The sequence below is a fragment of the Aquarana catesbeiana genome, linkage group LG01, assembly GCF_042186555.1.
Source record: "Aquarana catesbeiana isolate 2022-GZ linkage group LG01, ASM4218655v1, whole genome shotgun sequence".
NCBI classification, from domain to species: Eukaryota; Metazoa; Chordata; class Amphibia; order Anura; family Ranidae; genus Aquarana; species Aquarana catesbeiana.
Window position 1 is genome coordinate 861,701,787 of NC_133324.1, and position 26,174 is coordinate 861,727,960.

The 26,174-nt window shown below is 45.2% G+C and overlaps 1 protein-coding gene across 4 annotated transcripts in view; it reads right to left on the reverse strand.

The window, feature by feature from the left end:
• The window catches only part of LOC141116857 (cytosolic beta-glucosidase-like), a 220,508-nt gene that overhangs the window by 95,781 nt on the left and 98,553 nt on the right, over window positions 1–26,174 (reverse strand). The gene's annotated exons all lie outside the window — the stretch shown is intronic.

Below are 26,174 nucleotides of genomic sequence, written 5' to 3' on the forward strand. Positions count from 1 at the left end.
CAGGACCAGGAAGCCACTCTGGTTTTTTATTGGGGCAAACAAAGCTTTTTTGGTAATATTATCTTGAAAAAAAAACTAGATTAGGTCTAATAAATAATTCAATCAGAATTAAAGTGTTAATAAACCCAAAACCAAAATGTATTATATTGCAGTTAACCAACCATTAGATGTGGTGGCTGCATTAATTTCCTTTTCTTTGACTTTTTCCCCTCTGTTTTTACCTGGCGATTTGGCCACTAACACACCTCCTGTATTAGGGCTCTTTCACACGGGGCGGATCAGTGATGATCCGCCCCGTGAACACCCGCTGGCTCAGCGGGGATCGCTCCGCCGATCCCCGCTGAGCAGAAAGATGACAGGTCCATCGCTGCACGCTGTGCAGCGACGGACCTGTCAGAGCGCCGCTCTCCCCTATGGGGGATCGGATGATGACGGACCGTAGTGTCCGTCGTCACCCGATCCGATCCGAAAACGGATGGAAAAGTAGGTTTTTCCTCCGTTACACTTTTCGGATCGGAGCGGCGTCGGATGTCAGCGGACATGTCACCGCTGACATCCGACGCTCCATAGGGATACATGTATGTCCGTTTTTCATCCGAAAACGGAAGGATGAAAAACGGACATACGGATCCCCCGTGTGAAAGAGCCCTTAGTGGGACAACTCTGGATGAATGAGCACAGGAGGTACAGCATACAGTGGCACGGTCAGGCTTGGGGGGAGGGTAGTGTTAAATAAATTAGAAGATTTAGATCTAAAAAAAAAAAAAAATGAAGCCAAACTTCAGCTAACAATTTTTATTCAGTTACAGCAAACTGTTATTTTCTCTCCATTTGGGATAAAGGTTTTACATGAATAAATAAAAGCGGATCATTTCATTTACCCCTGACAATGCTAAATGGTTTGTCTCATCCATGTAAACTAATACATTCTGCTTGAAAGCTTGAGCTGGTGAGAAAAAACAGACTTGCTGGCTGGATCACCAGATGAAAATAGAAGAAAGCCTAAAAAAGGAACTAATGCAGCCATCACATCTAAGAATTGGTAAGTTGCAATATAATACATATTTATATAATAAAAATACCACGCTGGAGCAATAGAATAGAGCAGCAGTAAACAGTGCGACAACACAAATCAACAATATTAAAAATAAACTGTGCTAAATGTCCTTTAGTGGATATTGACATAAATATGGAGTATAAATGGTATAGTCCAAATATCGCTTAGAGTGAGAGAAAACTCCCCAGATCCTCCAAGTGGTACAACATGCGTGGGAATAATTAATAATCCAAAAAGATCACGACCATAAATTGCCCTTACCAGAGCGCAAAGTATATTGAGCAGACGGCTTAAACCCAGCCAGGGCCTTTAGGGACAAGGACCGATCAGATCTGTCAGAGTTCAGGCGTGGTTCCCTCAGTTCATCACCGAAAGAGAAACAAAAATGCTTGCCATAGTATAATATTGTTTGCAATCAAGTTAAGCATGCACCTGAAACCAACACCCTATTGTATGGGATAAAGGTGATAACCCACCACCACAGCTGTAGATTGTGCTTACCAACTCTCAGGCTTTAGTATTCATTGAGCTGTATATCACTGCGAGATTGATAGCTGTGTTAGGAAATCTATCAAACACATTCAGTATCTGGAGTGTGTATTCCCAGTCCTAGTAAAAATAATACATATTTGTTTTTGAGTTTACTACTGCTTTAACCACTAGCGGCTGCCCTAAACCAGTTTCACTGTTACAGGGCGGCTGCTGTCTGCAGGATCATGTATATATACACGTGATCCTGCACTTCCGGGCAGCGGGCGCAAGTGCGCACCGCCAGTGGCTCACTCCCACTGTGAATATTCACAGCGGGAGCAAATGGGCGAGTACCGCAAACTCAATGTCCACTGGCACCCGCAGATCATTCAGTACACAGGCAGAACGGCAGTCTGCCTATGTAAACAAGGCAGATTACCATTCTGTCAGGAGGGAAAACATGGATCCTCTGTCTCTGCAAAGCAAGGACATGGAACCATGTCTTTCCCTAGTGCAAGCACCCCCCCCCCTGCTACACTAATACACTGGCTAAGCACACATTTAACCCTTTTTATCACCCCTGATGTTTAACCCCTTGCCAGCCCATTTTAGCACTGATCACTTATTAGTGTCACTGGTTCCCAAAAAAGTGTCAAAAGTGTCAGTTGATGTCCAACTGACCGCCGCAATATTGCAGTTCCGCTATAAGTTGCTGATCGCTGCCATTACTAGTAAAAATAAATAAAAATATGCCATAGTTTATAGACGCTATAACTTGCGCAAACCAACAAATATACGCTTATTCCGGGGTTTTTTTACCAAAAATATGTAGCAGAATTGACCTAAATTTATAAAGAAATTAGATTTTTTACATTTTTTTAATTTGGATATGTTTTATAGCAGAAAGTAAAAAATATTGTTTTTTTTTTTTTTCCAAAATTGTTGGTCTTTTTTTGTTTATAGCGCAAAAAATAAAAAGCGCAGAGGTGATCAAATACCACCAAAAGAAATCTCTATTTGTGGGAAAAAAAGGACATAGATTTTGTTTGGGTACAGTATCGTACGACAGCGCAATTGTCAGTTAAAGTAATGCAGCGGGGGGAGGAGGAGGGCCGGTAATTTCGTAGATCGCCGCAATTGCTGTGCGGCGATCTTACCCAGAAGTGGGAGCAGGTACCTGGTTTTGACAGGTGTCTGCTCCCCACCAGAAAGTGCCTAAATGTGGCAGTGGAGGAGGGGAGGGTGCGAACAAACGGAGCTTCCCCTTTAAAGTCCTGCTAGATGACTTCATTCTGGCCCCTTTTGCAGGTATAGCTATATAAAAAAACATTAAAAATAAGTGTCTTCACTGTTTAAAATCCAGTAATACATTGTTTTACCCTGCTCTGAACATGCTCAGTTGCTCTCCATTTTTAAGCATTTTAACGCTGAGTTTGTAGAGGCCAATCTGCTGACAGCTTTGAAGCAGAATTAAACCCTCCTAGTCTTTCCAGCCCAGGAAGCTGCTTCTGCTTGATCTGCAACTGCCATGGTGCTGCACATGTGATCAGTTAAGACTAGACATGTGCACTGCCGAAAAATTTGTTAGTTTTCATTCCATTCATTTTTTGTTTTCTTTTGGGTTATTCGTTATGATTGGAATTCGTAAATTCGTAAATTTGAAAATGAGAAAATTCATAATTTCGTAAATTTGAGAACTCCTAAATTTATAAATTCGAAAATCTGAAAATAGGAAAATAAGAAAGAAAATCCGAAAATTCAAAAGAATGAAAACCCAAAAATTCTAAAGAATAAATAACTAGCTAATAATAACTAACTATTAAATTATACTGTATGAATTTTGGAATTTAAGAAAATTTGTTAAACGGGTTTTTGTTAATTCAGATGTTTGTCACACTGTCTAAGGACTATGTGAAAATGATTTACTGCTTGCTGTTCAGGGGCTCTGGGCTTCAGCAAAATGGCAGCCTCCGGCAAGAGGAGCAATGCTGGGGACATTTTACAGCACACCCTAATTTTGGTTGCATAATTATTAATGTGGAATATATCAAGTAGTTATGGGTAAAGTTCTGCTTTAATGTAACTGATATAATGTGGAAATCAAATGTGAAAAAATGTCATGTAGAATTTATATACACATAAAAGAAAAAGCGTAGATATGATAACATTGATGGATAAGAGCTGCACACCAAATATCTCTTCCGTCTAAAAATACTGTATTGCATCATCAGTGGTATAGCTGCTTCCATAGTGTCCCTTGCCCAAGGATCACCTTTCCTTGATACACTTCACCAAAACGGCTTGATCACAAGTATAAGGGTGACCTGGGAAGGGGAGTTATTTATGCTTCTCATCAGTGGAGCTGCTGTGAAAATCCGGCGCTCTCTGAATGAACACACGTGTGCCGCTCAACTTCGTACTCACATAGTTGCCAACATTGTAAAAATATTTTTAAGGACACTTTTTTGGCTGAAGGCGGAGTCACATTATAATTAGGGGGTGGGGCATGCATTTGTGGGCGTGACATAGTTGAAAAGGGAAATGCGGCGTGCGAAGCGCCGACATATGGGCGTGGTTTACGTGGGACGGTGGGCATGGCTTAAATGGGCGTGGCTCAAATGGGGTGTGGTTAGAGTCTGAGATGAATGAGGGATGGAGAGGGAAGGGGAAAAGGGGGGGACAGGGAGGGGGGGACAGGGATGGAGGGACAGCAGCCCAAGATCCTACACCACAATAGTGTATTTCAGAGTTTAACAATGAGCAGATAAAGATACTCCAAACACCTGGTGTTAGCGCTTCATCCCGGCACCATGATTGTTATGGTGTCAGGATGATTGAAGCGCATTATTTCTATTATTACATTGTAATATAAAATGAAATCATTCAACTCACCATAATGCATAATCAGTGGAAGCCCTGAGGGTGTCACCTGCCACGTTGCCTGCCACCAGATGCCATCAGGTGTCCCCAGCGGAGCCTTCCTCACATCTGTGTCCCCATCAGCAGAGTCCTCCTTAGATCTGTGTCCCCATCAGTCCTCCTTACATCTGTGTCCCCATCAGTCCTCCTTACATCTGGTGCCCCCTGTGACATCCAGACTATACGGCCCCCCTATGACATCCAGACTATACGGCCTCCCCCCTGTGACATCCAGACTATACTGCCCACCTGTGACATCCAGACTATACGGCACCCCCCTGTGACATCCAGACTATACGCCCCCCGTGACATCCAGACTATAGGGCCCCCCCTGTGACATGCAGACTGGCCTCCCCCTGTGACATCCAGACTATACACCCCCCCCGTGACATCCAGACTGGCCCCCCGTGACATCCAGACTGGCCCCCGCTGTGACATTCAGACTATACGGCACATCCAGACAATACGGCCCCCCCTGTGACATCCAGACTATACGGCCCCCCCTGTGACATCCAGACTATATGGCCCCCCCTGTGACACCCAGACTATACGGCCCCCCCCTGTGACATGCAGACTGGCCCCCCCTTGACATCCAGACTATACGGCACCCCTGTGACATCCAGACTATACGGCCCCCCCTGTGATATCCAGACTATACGGCCCCCCTGTGACATCCAGACTATACGGCACCCCCGTGACATCCAGACTATACCCCCCCCTGTGACATCCAGACCAGCCCCCCCTGTGAAATTCAGACCGCCCCCCTGTGACATCCAGACTGGCCCCCCCGTGACATCCAGACCGCCCCCCTGTGACATCCAGACCAGCCCCCCTGTGTCATCCAGACCAGCCCCCCTGTGTCATCCAGACCAGCCCCCCGTGACATCCAGACCGCCCCCCCGTGACATCCAGACCGCCCCCCTGTGACATCCAGACTGGCCCCCCCGTGACATCCAGACTGCCCCCCCTGTGACATCCAGACCAGCCCCCCTGTGTCATCCAGACCAGCCCCCCGTGACATCCAGACCGCCCCCCCCGTGACATCCAGACCGCCCCCCCCCGTGACATTCAGACCAGCCCCTCCTGTGGCATCCAGACCAGCCCCTCCTGTGGCATCCAGACCAGCCCCCCCTGTGGCATCCAGACCAGCCCCCCCTGTGGCATCCAGACTGCCCCCCCGTGACATCCAGACTGCCCCGTGACATCCAGCCCGGCCCCCCCATGACATCCAGACTGCCCCCCGTGACATCCAGACTGCCCCCCCGTGACATCCAGACCGGCCCCCCCTGTGACATCCAGACTGCCCCCTGTGACATCCAGACTGCCCCCTGTGACATCCAGACCAGCCCCCCCTGTGACATCCAGACCGCCCCCCCGTGACATCCAGACCGCCCCCCCGTGACATCCAGACCAGCCCCCCCTGTGATATCCAGACCAGCCCCCCTGTGACATCCAAACTGCACCCCCTGTGACATCCAGACCGCCCCCCCGTGACATCCAGACCGCCCCAAAGTTGGTCAAGCGGAGCCGCAGGGTTACAGTAGAGATTGAGCTGTGGCGCCGCCCATCCTCCGCCCCTTTCCATAACAGGTCACAGAGATTGGCAGCGGGGCGGAGCGGGCCGGGGGTGGGCGGCACTGCAGCCATATCTCTATTGTAGCCATCTAGCCAGCCTATGGTCTCCTTGAAAATGGCGGCCGGCGGCCGCTGACCTCTAGCAGCCAGCGGCGCGAAAATCGGGAAAAAACTAATTTCTCGGGACATCTCCCGGGAAACGATTAGATCGGGAAAAGGGTCTAAATCCTGGGAATGTCCCGAGAAATTCGGGACAGTAGGCAAGTATGTAGTAGGTATCCCAACCTGCAGGCTGATGAAACCCAGAGCTCAAACACCCACATAGAATGAATAGAACTAAAGATATACATGAAGATGTCAGGAATATATAGTGGGGCAAAAAAGTATTTAGTCAGCCACCAATTGTGCAAGTTCTCCCACTTAAAAAGATGAGAGAGGCCTGTAATTGTCATCATAGGTATACCTCAACTATGAGAGACAAAATGTGGAAACAAATCCAGACAATCACATTGTCTGATTTTTGAAAGAACTTACTTGCAAATTATGGTGGAAAATAAGTATTTGGTCACCTACAAACAAGCAAGCTTTTTGGCTCTCACAGACCTGTATCTTCTTCTTTAAGAGGCACCTCTGTCCTCCACTCATTACCTGTATTAATGGCACTAGGGATGAGCCGAACACCCCCCCCGTTTGGTTCGCACCAGAACATGCGAACAGGCAAAAAATTTGTTCGAACACGCGAACGCCGTTAAAGTCTATGGGACACGAACATGAATAATCAAAAGTGCTAATTTTAAAGGCTTATATGCAAGTTATTGTCATTAAAAGTGTTTGGGGACCTGGGTCCTGCTCCAGGGGACATGGATCAATGCAAAAAAAAGTTTTAAAAACGGCTGTTTTTTCGGGAGCAGTGATAGTGCTTAAAGTGAAACAATAAAAGTGTAATATCCCTTTAAATTTCGTACCTGGGTGCTGTCTATAGTATGCCTGTAAAGGGGCGCATGTTTCCCATGTTTAGAACAGTCTGACAGCAAAATGACATTTCAAAGGAAAAAAGTCATTTAAAACTACTCGCGGCTATTAATGCATTGCCGGTCCGGCAATACAGATAGAAGTTCATTGATAAAAATGGCATGGGAATTCCCCACAGGGGAATCCCGAACCAAAATTGAAAAAAAAAATGACGTGGGGGGTCCCCCTAAATTCCATACCAGGCCCTTCAGGTCTGGTATGGATATTAAGGGGAGCCCCGGCCAAAATTTTTTTAAAAAATGGCGTGGGGTCCCCCTCAAAATCTATACCAGACCCTTCAGGTTGTGATGGCTGCAATATAAGCCCTACCCCCCAAATAAGCCCTAGTTAAAGTCCTTGTAAGTCTTATTTTCAGGGTAGGGCTTATTTTTGGGGAAACAGGGTAGGGCTTATTTGGGGGGTAGGCTTATATTGCAGCCATCACCAACAATCACGCTAGGTCTTATTTTCAGGGAAACAGGGTAGTAATGGCAGCGGTCTGCTTTTCTTAGCGGGACTGCGACATTGCGGCGGACAAATCAGATACCTAACTGACACTTTTGACACTTTTTGGGGACCAGTGACACCAATACAGTGATCATTACTAAAAAAAAAAAAAATGTACTGTCACTGTACTAATGACACTGGCAGAGAAGGGATTAACATCAGAGGTGATCAAATGTGTTATTATTATTCAGGATTTATATAGCGCCAACAGTTTACGCAGCGCTTTACAATATAAAAGGGAGACAATACAGTTATAATACAATAAAATACAAGAGGATTAAGAGGGCCCTGCTCAGAAGAGCTTACAATCTAATAGGGTGGGGCAGGTGGTACAAAAGGTTGTAACTGTGGGGAATGAGCTGGTGGAAGTGGTAGGAGATTAGCTGGAGACGTGATAGGCTTTCCTGAAGAGATGAGTTTTCAGGGATCGCCTGAAGGTAGCAAAAGTAGGGGATAGCCGGATAGATGGAGGTAGGGAGTTCCAGAGGATGGGAGAGGCTCTGGAGAAATCCTGGAGACGAGCATGGGAGGAGGAGATGAGAGAGCTTGAAAGCAGGAGGTCTTGAGGAGCGGAGAGGTCGATTTGGATGATATTTGGATATGTGTTCCCTGGGAGTGCTTTCTTACTGTGTGGTGGATGGTTTAACTGTAAGAAGACAAAAGATCCATGTTCCTGCTTAGCAGAAACACCAGATCTCTGTCTTCTTACTAGCAGAATGGCGATCTGCCTTGTTTACATAGGCTGACCGCTGTTCTGCCTCTCTCAGAGCGATTGGCAGGTTCCCGGCGGACATCGGGTCCGCCGAACCCGCTGATTGGCTCCCGCTGTGTCCAATTACAGTGGGAGAGGGGCTCCGGCGGCACGTGCGTGTGCCCCAGAGCTGGGAAAGAAAATCATGTACAGGTACATGATTTTGCGCTTAAGGGCTGCCCTGCCGCAGTATATATATATATATATATATATATATATATATATATATATATATATATATATATGTGGAGCGGTCCTTAAGCGGTTAAGAGGCATGGCATGGAGTGTGTCCTATACTTTTGCTAATAGGTGTCCCTTGTTCCCATTTTAAAAAGTCAAAAGCAACCAGTAATAGAGTGCCATCTTCTAACACTCTTCTCTGGTGTCGGCAGTTATAAATTTAGAATTTCATAATTAGTCAATGAATGACTACATGATCACTTTCTAAAGGGAAATAATACTCTTAGCTTCCTTCATTGTTATCATTCTTTGTTCAATTTGCCCCTTTCATCCTAAAGTATTAGGAATGTTGATATGTATACATAAAGAATGTTAATCATAACTGCAAAGCACCATATTAAAAACAGAATTCACATTTGCTTTATTATTCTATAAACATTCAGAAAAACATAAGCAAAGGGATATTATCAGAAACTAGCACTACTTCTCAGAAGAACTATACAGCTATAAACCTTAATGAATGGAACAATCACCCACTAAACCCCCAATATTATGACTGATGAATGAATAATTGATGTGCTGTGCCATGAATAAACAACCATTCAGCTACTAGGTATGCTATTTTTGGGAATGTTCTATTTACACCTCCACAAAAAGCATTAATAAAGAGCGAACATGTTCTGCTGATCTTAAAGTGGTTGTAAACCCTCACATATACAGTGGGGGAAAAAATTATTTGATCCCCTGCAGATTTGGTAAGTTTGCCCACTTCCAAAGAAGTGAAGGGTCTATAATTTTTATCATAGGTGTATTTTAAATGATAGAGACAGAATATCAACCAAAAATTCAGAAAAAAACCACATGATACAAATGTTATATTTTAATTTGCAGTTCAGTGAGTAAAATAAGTATTTCATCCCCAAGCAAAACATGACTTAGTACTAGGTGGAGAAACCCTTGTTGGCAAGCACAGGTAAGACGTTTCTTGTAGTTGCTTATCGGGTTTGCACACATCTCAGGAGGGATTTTGGTCTACTCTTCTTTACAGATCTTCTCTAAATCCTTGAAGTGGTCTATGCATTAAGATAAAAAGCCTTCTGTGTGCAGCAGCCCCCCTCGGTCCCCCTAATACTTACCTGAGCCCCATCTCTGTCCAGCGATGTCCACGAGTGCCTCGGCCACCCGAGACTCTCCCTCCTGATTGGCTGAGACACAGCAGCAGCACCATTGGCTCCCGCTGCTGTCAATCAAAGTCATTTAGCCAATCAGGAGAGAGAGGGGGCTGGGTGGGGGTGGGCCGCAGCTCCATGTCTGAATAGACACAGGGAGCTGTGTCTCGGCTATGGTGTCCCCATAGCAAGCTGCTTGCTGTGGGGGCACTCGACAGGAGGGAGGGGCAAGAGCACAGAAGAGGGACCCGAGAAGAGGAGGATCCTGGCTGTTCTTTGCAAATCCACTGCACAGAGCAGGTAAAAATAACATGTTTGTTATTTTTATAGAAAACAAAACAAGACTTTACAATCACTTCAAGGTTTCTTGGCTGTCGCTTGACAAATCGAAGTTTCAGCTCCCTCCATAAATTTTCTATAGGGTTAAGGTCTGGAGACTGGCTAGGCCAGTCCATGACCTTAATGAGCTTTTTCTTGAGCCACTCCTTTGTTGCCTGGACGGTAAGCTTTGGGTCGTTGTCATGCCAGAAGACCCATCTTCAGTGTTCTGGCTGAGGGAAGAGGATTCTCATCCAAGATTTTACAGTACATGGCCCGTCCATTGACGCCTCAATGTAGTAAAGTCAGCATGTACCTTTAGCAGAGAAACAGCCCCATAGCTTAATGTTTCCACCTCCGTGCTTGACTGTTCTTAGGGTCATAGTCAGCATTTTTCTCCCTCCAAACACGTTGAGTCGAGTTAATGCTAAGGAGCTCAATTTTGGTCTCTGAAGCTTGCCAATGAACATCTAAATGATTCAGAGGAGGATTGGGAGAAAACGCTGTGGTCAGATGAGACTAAAATGTAACTCTTTGACATTTACTCAACTTGTCGTGTTTAGAGGAAGAAAAATGCTGACCATGACCCTAAGAACACCATCCCTACAGTCAAGCACGCAGGTGGAAATGTTATGCTTTGGGTCTGTTTCTCTGCTAAAGATACAGGCCAACTTTACCGCATTGAGAGGCCAATGGATGGGGCCATGTATTGTAAAATCTTGGATGAGAACTTTTTTCCTCAGACAGAAAACTGAAGATGGGTTGTGGATGGGTCTTCCGGCATGACAATAACCCAAAACATACCACCAAGGTAACAAAGGAGTGGCTCAAGATGAAGCACATTAAGGTCATGGAGTGGCCAAGCCAGTCTCCAGACTGTAATCCTATAGAAAATGTATGGATGAAGCTGACACTTCAAGTTGCCTAGCGACAGCTTAAGGATTCTGAGAAAATCTGTAAAGAAGAGTGGACCAAAATTCCTCCTGAAATGTGTGCAAACCTGCTCACTAACTACAAGAAACGTCTTACATCTCTGCTTGTCAACAAGGGTTTCTCCACCAAGTACTGTTTTGCTGGGGGCGTGTCCAAGATGGCCACCGGAGCAGACGTGCCTTAGGAGAGCTCCGAGACCTGGCCGCTTTAGCATCCGTTTCCCTGCAGATACACCGGCCCAAACCGAGCCCGAACGGTGTCGGAACCTCTACGGAGCGGTATGCCCAGCGGGAAACACACTCCGGCGTCTCGTACCACCCGTAACACTGCCAAAACTCCATCCTCTGTAGCGCGGCCCTCTCCCGCCACAGCTATTAACATGGCGTCTCAAACAGAGGGAGATGACACAGGGCTGAAGGAGCAGGATAACTTTACTGCACTCATGCAAGCTATAACCACCTGCCAGTCCACTCTGACAGGGAAAATTGAAAGTGTGCAGCTTGATATCAGCCTGATCTGCAGGGATATGGACAGCTTTCGCTCCAGACTATCTGAATCTGAGAGGAGAGTGGGAGAGGCGGAAGATATGCTGCAATCACACGAAGTCTCACTCCGCACGCTGCAGACCAAGATGAAGACCCTGGAGGCGCGTGCAGAGGATTCTGAAAACAGAAATCGCAGGAACAACCTTAGGATAGTGGGGTTGCCTGAAGGAGCGGAGGGTAAGGACCCCAATTCATTTATCGAACAGTTTCTGCGCACCCTCCTTCCTAATGCCCGCTTTTCGGATTTTTTTGTAGTGGAGAGGGCACACAGAATGCCTGCTACCCGGGGGCCCCCGGGAGCTCCTCCACGCACTTTCATCTTAAAACTCCTAGACTTTAGGGATCGTGATCTAGTCCTGCGAGAAGCGCGGCAGATTAAAAAACTCCACCATGAGGGAGCGAAGATCATGATATTTCCGGATTATTCAATCGACACACAGAAAATGCGAAGATCCTTTGACCAAATCAAATTGGACTTATGTAATCGCAAGATTAAGTACAGCATGCTATTCCCTGCCCGATTGAGAGTCCAGGATGGAGAAGCAGTGCGGTTCTTTACCTCCCCCGAAGATGCGTCTAGATCTTTGGAAACACTACCAAGAGGCTGAACTCATTGCTACTGAGATCTCCCGTCTCGCTTCGCCTTAATTTTCTTAATTTTGATATTTATACAGGCCTTTTTCTGTTGCTGGACCTCGGATCTACATTATTTATATATTTTTTTCTGAATCCTTGGGCCTTTCGCCAACTCCTCCATTCACCTGCGCCTATGCTGCCCAGGATTCTTCACAAGAGGACGGGCTGTGAGTATATACAGTAACGGCCTAGGAACTATATGTTGGATGTGAGGAAGCACAGATTTGATTCTGATTCTGTCACCATCTTTGACAGGGACACCTGAAGTTTCTATCCCTTAAGTTTTGGGTTAGTAACAAGTTTTAAGTTTAAGAAATGTGCCCCCAGAACACTCTAGGTGAACGATTGATCTGCAGGGACTGTCTATCCTGAATTTTGGTCTCCTTACTTAGACTCTCAGAGCACAGACTGTGTCGCTCTGGTGCTCCACTGTTCACGTGCCCCATGGGCAGTTGTCACGATTTGTTATGGGGATCGGGCACCCCATAGTTTGGGTGGTGGTGCGGGGAGGGGGGAGGTGTTGGAGCGACTGGTTCTGCTCTATGTTTTGGTTTGGGTTTGCTTTTTTTTTTTGCTTTTTTCAATTTTGCTGATGCTTTGACTGATATCTGTAAGACATGTATGCCTGCTCTCTTGCCACTGGAGGGGGTAGGTTATTCAATATCTGATACACAATCGTTTGCACTATTTCTTAGACATATTACTGTACTATGCAAGTTTCATATGACTAGAGGGCCACTTCAATCCTGTCAGACATTCATACGCGGTCTAAATGACTCCACTTAATATCTTGTCCTGGAATGTACTGGGCCTCAACTCTAAAATAAAACGTTCCTTAGTGTTTAACTATATTAAAAAATACCACCCTCATATCTGCATTCTGCAGGAGACTCATTTAACTGGGAGCAGGACGCTGGCTCTTAAAAAGCCCTGGGTAGGATGCTATTATCACTCCACATATTCCACCTACTCCAGAGGAGTCAGCGTTCTGATACACAAATCATTACCCTTCATCCTCCTAGATCTCCATTTGGATCCCGAGGGGAAATACGTTGTTATACATGCTATGTGCGACAGGATGGAATTGGTCATAGTGGGACTATACAACCCGCCCCCAGCCTCCTTGGCTGTCCTTCATAAATTGACCCCTATATTGGCCCAATATCCTACTGCGGCAGTGTTGATGGCAGGTGATTTTAACATAACTCCCAACCCCAGTATGGATAAACTTGGCAACGATGTGGCCACTGAATCTTCATTATCTCGATGGGCAGATGAATATGGCTTTAGTATAAAACAACAGTTCCTGTCAAACTTCAATCACTCTGTCCTGTTGCCATGGTAACAGATTAAATGACTTACAGAGACACTCATTCTAAGGCTTCAAAGAGAACTAAAAAGAATAATAAACTGACAAGCGGGACAACCTTGTGGACCATACCTCTACCTTTCTACCCTTTTTCTTCTTTCTCTTTCCTTTTCTCCACCTTACGATTAAAGCTCATTATCAGAATTTATTTGACCTATATACACTCTACCTGTAAACAATATGTATAGTAGATATAAATCATTTAAATACCTACAAAAGTAACTAAGGAAATGATATATATCTTTAATTTAGGTTTACGTGAACCCAATGTTTAATATTTGAAATTTCATGATATTTACCTATATAAACCCTACTGTAAAACAATGAGCTTACTTTATAGATCCTTGTAAACTTACTTTATGTATCTTTATAATATTGTATACTCAATAAACTTCTTTTGACAAGGAATATGGCTTTAGTGATGTATGGAGGTGGCGGTATCCCAGGGACAGGAAATACACCTGCCACTTGTCTACCTACGCCTCCTTTTCCAGAATAGACTTATTTTATGTTAGCGGCTCTTTACTCCCACGCATCCAGGGGGTTGAAATTCTCCCGCGTGGTATCTCTGATCACGCTCAACTCCTAATGCGGCTCAACACAGATTCGCCGGTGGGTAATAGCCTCTGGCGGCTCTCAGGCTTTTGGATCACTGATGAACGGGTTGCTCCGGAGGCTGCAGGGGAGATGGATGCCTACTGGGTGGTAAACAGGGGAACGGCCCCCCTCCAATGCTTTGGGATGCCTTTAAGGCATATACCCGCTGAAAATACTCCACAATAATTAGCAAGGTCAGGAAAGATAACAAAATTGCTCTGGAGGAGGCGGAGAGTCGAGCTCAGAGTTTGGAGTCCAGATATGTGGCTAACAGAGATGCCGTGACATACGCTGCACTTCAGACACTGCACCGAGAAATTTCGGTGTTGAGGGCTAATGCGACTCGGAAAATTCTGTTATCACAGTCACAGAGGATATTTGAGCAGGGGGAGAGGTCTGGTAGATTGTTGGCATGGCTGGCTAGGGAGCGCTCCACTGTGGCACATATTGCGAACATCAGGGATGACCAGGGACAAATACAGACAGATCCTATCCAGATAAATGCTAGATTTGCGCAATATTATTTGGACTTGTACACATCTAGGGCGGGCTATACATCAGACTCGCTGCAGGATTTCTTGGCTCAGGTAGAGTTTCCTACTCTGTCAGAGGCTAGCAGTGCTAAATTAGATGCACCAATAACCCTTAAAGAAGTGCAACTGGCGATTTCATCGCTCCAGCCTGCAAAAACCCCAGGCCCAAATGGACTACCGGACGAATTTTACAAGACTAATAGTGAAGCCCTGGCCCCACAGTTTCATGAGCTTCTCTTGTCCATGTTGGAGGCTCAGAGTCTTCCCCCATCTATGTCGGAGGCTGTGATCGTGGTGATTCCTAAGCCACGTAAGGACCTGGAGTTATGCGAGTCGTAAAGACCCAACTCGCTCCTTAACGTAGATGCAAAAATAGTTACTAAAATTTTGGCTAATCGCCTCAACTCGGTCATCCTTTCCCTGGTCCATGGAGATCAGACAGGCTTCATGCCAGGGAAAGGTACAGACATCAATCTACGTCGGTTATACACGAATATATCTCGAGCGATGATCACGGAGTCCCCCGGGGTGGTAGCCTCCCTCGATGCTGAGAAGGCTTTCGACTCGGCCGAGTGGGAATTCCTCTGGCAGGTATTAAAGAAGTTTAATTTTGGACCCAAATTCATCTTGTGGGTGAAACTGATATATGCCAACCCTACAGCTCGAGTAAGAACAAATAATATACTCTCATCCCCCTTTAATCTCCGCAGAGGAACTAGGCAAGGTTGCCCACTGTCTCTGGCACTGTTTGCCCTAGCAATCAAACCCCTGGCCATTCTCATTAGGTCGGCTACGTCTGCAAGGGGAATGGAGGTGGGCCCACTGAGGGAACAGATCTCCCTCTACGCGGATGATACCCTTCTTTATCTCCCTGATGCCTCGGATTCCTTAGAGGAGGCCCTGCGAATTATTGATCGGTTCGGGTCCTTCTCCGGGATACGTATTAATTGGAATAAATCCATACTATTCTCACTAACCTCGACACCCCCTGTCCCTCCCTCCCATATACAATTACAACCAGTCACTAAATTCAGATATTTGGGCATTGAAGTACAAAAGGAACCTTCCTGCTAGCTAACAGATAATGTTTATCCTATCCTACAGGAACACACACGGCAATGCTTAACTTGGAAATTGCTCCCTTAGGTAGGATCAACCTTCTTAAAATGACGTTCCTTCCAAAGTTTCTCTATGTCTTCAGAAATACCCCAGTCCCCATCCCTAACTCCTTCTTTCAAAAACTAGATAAGGTGATTAACTCGTTTATTTGGGCTGGACTGACCCCTAGGGTGGCTAAAACCGTTTTACAGCTTCCCCTCTCTGCAGGTGGACTAGCGCTCCCGTGCTTCAGGCAATACTACTGGGCGGCGGTGCTGGTTACAGTACTCTGGTGGTTCACACAATCACGAAGTAACCCATCAGTTAACTTAGAGGCAGCCATCCTGGGGTCATACTCGGCGCTAAGTAACCTGGTGTTCAGGGGCCAGAGGGCACAGGCTGGGTTGACAATTCCTATGCGCACCATGATTAAAGTTTGGGAACAACTGACAGCTAAACCTAACCCACCTGGGGTTATCTCCCCTTATACACCATTGTGGGGCAACCCTAGACTGCCTCATCTATTGTCTATCTCTGACCCGGCTATATGGGCAAGATACGAAATTAAAATTATACAGCATATTATGCCAGCGGGTAGGTTACTATCATATGATGAGCTTAAAGACACCTTCCAACTCCCAGCGAGGATGTTTTTCCGTTCTCTACAATTAAGACATGCCATACAGGCCCAATTTCCCGGTGATGTTCGCTTGGAGTCACACATGGTGGAGCGCTTTCTTATTTCGGCCAATGCAGACCGCATCCTCTCCTCCCTGTACCTTCGGATGCCTTGTGGGACTGACGGTCAGGGAGCTCAGCTTTTTAGCAAATGGAAGGTGGATGTGCCCTCCCTGACGGATGATGATTGGGAAGAAGGAATTCAACAATACATACCTTTAATGATATCCGCCAGGGACAGATACATCCAGCTGAAATTCCTTCACAGGGCCTACTATACCCCCCAGAGGCTGGCCATAATTTATCCTACTCATTCTGACAAATGCCCCAAATGCAATCAAGCAGTGGGAACGTTCTTTCATGTAGTGTGGTCCTGTCCCCTCATCAACCAATTTTGGAGGGAAGTAGTCCAGTATATAAACTCGATTGGGAATTTAACCATAGGTCTTTACCCGCGTGTCCTCTTGTTGGGAATTTGTGACAACATTACCACAAGTACTCACAAACAGCTGCTGATTTTCTATGCCTCCTACTATGCCAGAAAGGCCATCCTAATTAAATGGAAGCAGCCGGAACCCCCGACGGTTGGGCAGTGGAAAAAACTTATTGACAACACTCTACCCTTGTATAAACTTACATATATGAGTCGTAAATGCCCCCAAAAAATTCGAGAAGATTTGGGGTCCCTGGGCTGACAGTTAAAGCCCTATTAGGAACGTGAGAAATCCCCCCTACAGTTGGTGTCCTCCCCCTCTCCTCCCACCCCTCTAGAGGGTGCCCCCCTTTAGAAACGCTATGATTGTTTTATATGGCAAATAAAGGTTAGGAAGCTGGTACCTATGCTAAATAAATCTTTCAGAGGTAACGAACGACACAGGATTGCTGTGACACCTCTTGTATTAAAATATATATTAGATTTTCTACATAAAGAAGTGTAAACACTGTGGTGAATAATATGTCTTATACAGTAATGTAACGTGTAGTGTTATATAGTCTATTTGACTCTGTCATTTATATGTTCACTGATTTAATTGTGTAATGCAAGTCATTTTTGCTAATGATAAATAAAAACTTTTCTGTTAAAAAAAAAAAGTACTGTTTTGCTTGGAGATCAAATACTTAATTTACTCACTGAATTGCAACTCAATTTATAACATTTGTATCATGTGTTTTTTCTGGATGTTTGGTAGATATCCCGTCTCTATCATTTAAAATATACCTATGATAGAAAATGATAAACCCTTCATTTCTTTGTAAGTGAGCAAACTTACAAATTCTGCAGGGGATCAAATAACTATTTTTTCCACTGTACCCAGTGAAGTGAACAGCCTCAGATGATACACAGCAACGACACAAATCCTCCTACATAATTTTTTTTGTATACCTGCTGTCTTCCCCTTTTTACACTCTTTATAAAGTGCAGACTGTGTTAGAAATCTTTCTTCCTCTTTCAGCAGCACATAGGGGTGGGTGGGGAGTCTGGACTTACACTGTGTGAGAGCTGATTGGAGGAAAGGCACAAACACCTCCCATAGGCATAGGAATGAAGGAACATGCAGAGCTGCTAATCTCCCTCTAAGCTCCCTCCCTGACACAAATTTTTAGCTGCTGTTATCTCATGTGTGGTAACTCTGCTGATAATAGAGGAATGAAGCACCAGAGAGAAATTGCACTTAGAGCTTTGGGGAGAGATAAGTAAACACTACAGATAGATGTGATTAGGCCAAATTTCATGAATGGGATTTACAACCACTTTAAGTCAAAGAGGGATCTTTACAGACCCTCAGCAGCTCCATGGTGTATGGTGTCATAACAGTAGGTTTAAAATGCCACCTCTGATGGCCACTGCATGGCCAGGGTACATCCAGACTTTGGGGTGCATTTCCATTCTGTACCTTTACTCTACAGATAATTATTACAAATTTTATTTGAAGGTTTTAGATTTGCCTGAATATTTTAACCGCTTAAGGAACAGCCGCCGCGGTTATACTGCGGCAGGTTGGCTCCCCTGTGTGAATCGCCGTCATTGTATAGCAGCTTGCGCAGGCGCAGTTTCGGGCGTGCTCTCCCTATGGGAGCGTGCCCACAGGTTAGGCAGACTCGATGTGTGCCGGCGGCCCACGATCGCCTGATACAGAGGCAGAATGGGGATCTGCCTTTGTAAAAAAGGCGAATCCCCATTCTGACAGGGGACATGTCAGAGATCTACTGTTCCCAGTGATCGGGAACATTGATCTCTGTCATGTCCCTGGCAACCCACCCCCCCTTCCCCACAGAGGGAACACAGTTAACCCCTTGATCGCCCCCCTAGTGTTAACCCCTTCCCTGCCAGTGTCATTTTTACATTGATAGGTGCATTTTTATAGCACTGATGAATGTAATAATGTCACTGGTCCCCAAAAAGTGTCATTTGGGGTCAGATTTGTCCGCCGCAATGTTGCACTCCTGCTAAAAATTGCAGATCGCTGCCATTACCAGTATAAACAATACAAAAAAATAAAAGTCCCTAAATCTATTCCATAGTTTGTAGACGTGATAACTTTTGCGCAAACCAATCAATATATGCCTATTGTGAATTTTTTACCAAAAATATGTACAAGAATATATATCGGCCTAAACTGATGAATAAATTATTTTTGTAATATTTTTTTTTTGGATATGTATTATAGCAAAAAGTAAAAATAATATATTTTTTTCACAATTGTTGCTCTTTGTTTGTTTAAAATAAAAACAGCAGAGATGATCAAATACCACCAAAAGAAAGCTCTATTTGTGGGGGGAAAAAAGGACATCAATTTTGTTTGGGTACAGCGTCACATGACCATGCAATTGTCATTTAAAGCGAATCAGTGCCATATTGCAAAAAATGGCCTGGTCATTAAGGTAACAAATCCTTCCGGTCCTTAAGTGGTTAATGCAGATTTCTCTGATTTCTAGAGAATTTAGGAATCCAATTATTTGTTATTTATGGATTGTGTGATTCTCTGCAGATTGGACAAAGTGCATTAAAGCATACTTAAATCCAAAATCAAAAATATTACAGTTTATTAAAGTGGTTGTAATGGATAAAGGTTTTTTACCTTAATTCATCCTCTAAAAAAACATTTTTGGTGCAGCTCCCTCCCTGCCCCCCCCCCAAATACTTACCTGGGCCTGATCTTGGAGCAGCGCAGCTCTCTCCCTCCCTCCTCAATGTCCTCAGTGGCAGCAGCGGGGGCCCACATGAGTACTCAAGGGCAGGAGGAGCCAGGAGTGCCGGCGGGAGACACAAAAAGAGGAGGGTCGGGTCTGCTCTATGCAAAACCAATGCACATCCCAGCCAGTTTAATTAATACAGTGTACAGTATTATATCTGATCACTATATAAGTGTCATTACTGATGTCATTGTAAGTCAGTTAGTGTACCTCTGTTAGCGCCAGATTTCCCGTCACACTATCACAGTCCCACTACAAGGTCGCTGATCACCGCCGTTACCAGTATAACATCATAGCTGATATATTCCACTATATATATCATATTTTGTAGACGCTATAAGTTTCACACAAACCAATTACCATACACTTATGCCGCGTACACACGAGTCGACTTCTCGTCGGACTGAACTCCGAAGGACTTTTCAACGGAGTTCCGACGAAACAGACTTGCCTACACACGATCCCACCAAAGTCTGATCGTTTCGAGCGTGATGACGTACGACCGGACTAGAAAAGCAAGTTCAATAGCCAGTAGTCAATAGCTGCTCTTGTGACGTTTTTGGTCAGTCGGACTAGCATACAGACGAACGTTTTTTTCGATAAGACTCGAGTCCGTCGGAAAGATTAGAAACGTTCTATTTCTAAGGTCCGTCAGATTTTTCAACAGAAAAGGTCCGATGAAACCCACACACGATCGGAATGTCCGACGGATTCGTTCCGTCTGACCTTTTCTGCCGGAAAGTCCGGTCGTGTGTATTGGGATATTTTCTTTTTACCAAAGACATGTAGCAGAATACATTTTGGCCTAAATTTATGAAGAAAATATTTTTTTTGTTCATTTTTGTATTGAATAGGTTTTAGAACAGAAAATAGAAAAGATTTTTTCTTTCAAACTTTTTTGTCTTTTCTTTCATTAAAATTATAAGAAAAAAAAAAACCCATCGCCGATCAAAAAATGTATACAAATTTCATTTGTGTACAGGGTTGCATGACTGCGCAATTGTCAGCTCAAGTAGTGCAGTGCTGAATAGCATATAAAATGGTTGGTCTGGTCATGAAGGGGGCAAATCCTCCCTGAGGTCAAGGGGTAAAGGCCTATCCGTACACCTATGCACAGGGCCATCTTTTCCCACATGGGTTGCACAGGTGTGCCATGCAGCAGATGCACGAACAGAGCCATTGGTCCCGATTTGACAGCCATATGGTGAATACACTGATTGCTGTTTCAATCAATTTAGACACAATGGTTCACATCATTTGTTGTTCACACCACAAAAACGCACTCCAGACCCATTACAGGTGCGTTTCTGCATGCAAATTTTTATGCGGTTTTGATATGTTCCAGTGCAGTTTTAATGCGTTTCCGGATGCATTCCAGATGCCTTTTTTCTTGTTTTTTTTCACCATTCTGGTGTCCAGTGCAGTTTTGATGCTTTTTTTATATGTTGCAGTAGATTCCGATGCGTTTTTGATGAGTTTTACCATGTTCCAGTACAGTTCAGTGCAGGAGAAATGCAGCATGTTCTAGAACTGGAAAGTCCTGGAACTGACCACACTGGTGTGAACTACAGTATGCCATTGGAAACCATATAACCTACTTTCTATGCATTTTTAATGAAGAAAAATTAATAAATCACTGGACTGCATGTGGTGTGAACTGGCCCTTAGACCAGATTTGATCAAAATGAGTCGTTTTACCAGGGCAGAAAATTGACAACACTGAGATACTTTGTTTCTGAACATGATCAAATTTTTATGATCTGATTATAAGATTACATGGTGGAAACATTGATGTGATTGATAAGATACAATTAGAAATTATAAATGTAAATTAACTATTGATCAAAATTATTGTTCCCGTGTGGGGCATAGTATTTTAATGGTTTGTCGACTATTGATCAATTATTCTTTTGGGAAGAGATTGATCAGAAAAGAAATTGATAATTTATCAAAGTGTTTATGGCAACCATTATGGCAGCTATATTTCATGGAGGAGCATCACAGACACCCTTAAACAGTAGCACTGTCAACCTTTGGAGAGGGTGGTGTTAGATGGCCTAGCAGATTTAGTTTGACTTTACATAAGTTACTAACAAATCAAAGTCAAACTCCAGATGACACTTTTTAAGCAGTTACAGCAATAGATTTATTTTCTCTTTTGGGATAAAGGTTTTACACGAATGAATAAAAGTTGACCATTGTAAGCACCCCTGTTAGTGTAATATGGTTTATCTCAACCCTCTAACTGCTGCTTTTAGACAGCTTGGTCTCCTAAAGGAAACTGAAAAATAACAGCTATAAGATGACCAAACTGTCAGAAACCATGAATCAAACTGAGACAGAAGTATAGTTAAATCACACTTGTTTAATAATAAAAGTAAATAGAACAAACGTAGTCAAAACATAGCCAAAGTTTGCTAACCGGATATTTAGTCAAGCCAGAAAGTCAGGAAGCCAGGAATCAGTGTAGTGGAACAGCAAGCAGGATCTGGAGCCAGAAGGAACGTCAGCCAAGCAAGTCTTTAACAGGAAGAGAAAGTCTCTGTGATGTTGACCAGGCGAAGGCAGAGATCATCTGCCTTCACGGCTTAATTAAGCAGGATTGACGAGCAGGAAATCATCAACAGGTGAGTCACTGTGGAGAGATAGGAGCTGGCAATTAACCGACAGCTGAGCGGCCAGCTCAGAGAAGGAAGGGCTGAGCCTGGCCCTGACACTACCCCCTCCTCAATGACCCCTCCCCCTCGGAGGACCACCAGGCTTGAGGGGAAAAGTCTATGGAAATCACGGAGGAGGACAGGGGCATGTACGTCCGAGGATGTGACCCAAGGGTGTTCCTCCGGACCATACCCTTTCCAATGCACCAGGTAATGTATACGCCCACGGAACCTACGGGAGTCAACAATGGACTGTACTTCATAACCCTCATGGTTCTCAACCTGTACAGGGTGAGGACGTGGCACCGAGGTGGTAAAGCGGTTGAAGACTAAAGGTTTTAATAGGGAGACATGGAATACATTTGAGATACGCATATTAGCAGGAAGGTCTAAAGCGTAACTGGGTTAATCCTGCGGAGAATACGGAAAGGCCCAATAAAGTGAGGGGTCAACTTCAGAGAGGGAACACGGAGTCGGTGGTTGCGAGATTACAGCCAGACCCTGCCCCCAACCTGGTAGGAAGGCGCAGGCAGGCGTCTGCGGTCAGCATGGAGTCTGTACCTATTATTGGCATGTCGCAAAGCCTTTTGGACTTGTGCCCAAGTGGAACGAAGACCACGGAAATGTTCCTCTAACACAGCAATGCTCTGTGGAACAAATGAGTCAGGCAACATGGAAGGTTGGAAACCATAGTTCGCCATAAACGGGGACAATCGGGAAGCAGAATTCAAGGCACTATTGTGAGCAAACTCCGTTCAAGGTAAGAGGTCTGACCAGTTGTTATGATGGTCAGAAATATAGCAACGTAGGAACTGCTCCAAGGACTGATTGGCTAGTTCTGCGGCCCCATTAGACTGTGAGTGACACGCAGAGGAGAAAGCAAGCTGAATTCCCAACTGTGCACAAAAGGCTCGCCAAAACCGGGACACAAACTGACTGCTCCTGTCCGAGATGATCACCTTGGGTAGCCCATGTAAGTGAAAGTTCTCCCGAACAAAAATGGAAGCCAGTTCCTTAGATGTGGGCAACTATTTCAGTGGAATACAATGAGACATTTTTGAGAGCTGGTCAACCACCAAGGATAACTGTGTTGCCCTGGGTGTTGGGTAACTCCACAATGAAATCCATAAACAGGTGGGTCCAGGGCCTCTCTCCATTGGGTATGGGTTGTAAGAGACCTACTGGAAGGTGTCGTGGAGTCTTACTCTGAGCACACACAGAACAAGCGGCTATGAAGGCGGCTACATCAGCACAAAGACTAGGCCACCAGAATTGTTGAGAAATGATCCAAAAGAGTTGATTCTTCACAGGGTGGCCAGCAGCCTTGGGAGAATGTTAAGTCTGGAGCACGGCAGTACGGAGACTCTCAGGGACAAAGCAGCGGTCACAAGATTTCTCAGGAGGAGCATGGACCTGAGCAGCAAGAATTTTGTCACTCAAAGAGGAAGTGAGACTGGTGCGAACTGTAGCCAAAATACGATCAGGAGGAATCACAGGAACCGGAACCGACTCCATCTTGGAAGTGGAGGAAAATTGTTTTGACAAAGCGTCAGCCCTTACATTCTTAGTACCGGGTAAGAATGAGACAATGTAATTGAAACTTAACAAGAAAAGAGCCCATTGCACCCTTCTGAGATTGAGGCGTCTAGCCTCAGACAAGAATGTGAGATTCTTATGGTCAGTAAGAATGAGAACCGGCACAGTGGTACCTTCAAGGAGATACCTCCATTCCTTAAGGGCTAAAATGATCACTAACAACTCTCTGTATCCAATCTCGTAATTGCACTATGCAGGTGACAATTTCTTGGAAAAGTAGCCACACGGATGCAGAGTGCTCTCAGAGGTAGGATGTTTAGATAAAAGGGCGCCAACTCCAGTCTCTGAAGCATCAACCTCAAGGATAAAGGGTAACATAGGATCAGGATGTGCCAACACAGGAGTAAAAACAAAGGCAGCCTTGAGACTCTCAAATGCCTTAACGGAGTCCGGAGACCAACTTTGTGGGTTACCGTCCTTTCTGGTCATATCAGTCAGGGGTTGGACCAGGGACGAGAAGTTACCAACAAACTTGGAAAAGCCAAGAAAACGTTGCAGAGGACGTATACCCACAGGTCGGGGCCACTTTAGGACTGCTGAAAGATTGTATGCCCCTCTCAAATCAAGCTTCGTGAAAACCATTGCTCCCTTGAGGAGGTCAAATAACTTCATAATCAATGGAATTGGATAAGCATTCTTAATCGTGAGACGATTGGGACCCCTATAATCAATACAAGGTCTCAGTTCACCACTCTTCTTCTTCACAAAGAAGAAACAAGCACCAGCAGTAGGTGAGGGTTTGTGGATGAAACCTTGAGAAAGTGCATCTCCAACATACTCCTCCATGGCCCTATACTCCGAGACCGACAAAGGGTAAACCCGGCCACGAGGGGGTATGGCACCAGGTTGAAGGTCAATTGCGCAATCATACGACCAGTGGGGAGACAAATTACCGGCTTGACCTTTGTCAAAGACATCGCTAGAATCGCAGCATTGCTCTGGCAGGGAGGAGAGTGAAGAGGTGCACAGGACCTTAGCCACCTTCTGAAAGCATGTCTTACTGCATTGTGGCGACCAGGAGAGAACCTCAGCACAGAGCCAACTGAAAGAGGGGTTGTGCCTCTGTAACCAAGGATAACCAATAACCAGCGGAAATTTAGGTGAGGAAATAACTTTAATTTAATTATCTCATGATGAAGAGCCCCTACGTCCATGGACAACAGAGCAGTCTCATGAGTCACATAGGCAGGCTGTAGATGTCTCCAGTCAAGAGCCTCAATGGCAAGTAGAGTGGCATGCAGCTGCAGCGGAATCGATACAAAGGCAGCATCAATGAACAGGCCTGCAGCCCCAGAGTCGATTAGAGCCTGTATCTCGACGGACGACTTAGCCCAAGAAAGGGTAACCGGAACCAGGGGCTTCTCCTTCCGGATAACTGGGGATGAAACAACGCTACCTAAGGTCTGTCCGTGACAGACCTTGGGTCTGGACGGGTAGGACAAGACTTGCCTGGCCACAATAAAATCACAACCTCTTCCTTCTCCTAAGGGCTCTCTCATCCGCAAAGAGACTCATGAAGCCCAAGTACATGGGTTCACCTTCACTGACCGACTCAGTACCAGGAGGCATGGGAGGTGAGGGAGGCAAGGGTGGGACTGCAAAGCATGGAGACAAATGTACACGAGGCTTCTGCAAGCGCTCTTTAAAAGAGAGTCTTTCTCTGAGTCTGGAGTCAATGAGGATGGCAAACGTGATCAGCTTCTCCAGCTCAATGGTATATCTCTGGCTGCTATCTCATCCTTGATGGTATCCGAAAGACCATAAGAAAAAGCAGCCACAAGGGCCTCATTGTTCCAAGCAACCTCTGCTGCCAGAGTACGGAATTCAATGGTGTAATCGGCAGCAGTTCTCGTACTCTGTTTGATGGACATGAGGCACTTGGCAGCAGAAGCGGAGCATGTGGGAACGTCAAATACCCTTGGGTAACTCAGGACAATGGGTTTTTGCATCTCCCATAGAGGGTTTTTCCAGGCCAAGGCTCTTTCAGAAAGTAAAGATATCATGAAACCTACTTTGCTTCTGTCCGTGGGAAACGCCTGGGGCAGCATCGCAAAGTATATCTCAACCTGGTTGAGAAACCCTCTGCATTGGACTGGATCGCACCCAAATCCCTGGGGAAGCGGAGCGGAACCAGACATATCTCTTATAGAGGTAATACTCGAGGCGGGTGCCTGCACAGAGACTGGAGCAGCAGCAGGTATTGGCCTGCAACACAGGTTGTACCAGAGCAGCCACAGTGGGAGATTCCAGGTGAGCCGTGCGACTCAGGAGCATTTACAATGCCATGGCAAACTGATCCATGTGGTGATCCTGCTCATCCAATCTGGAAAAAATATTACCAACAAGTGGATTGACTGCATCTTCTGAATTCATGGCCTT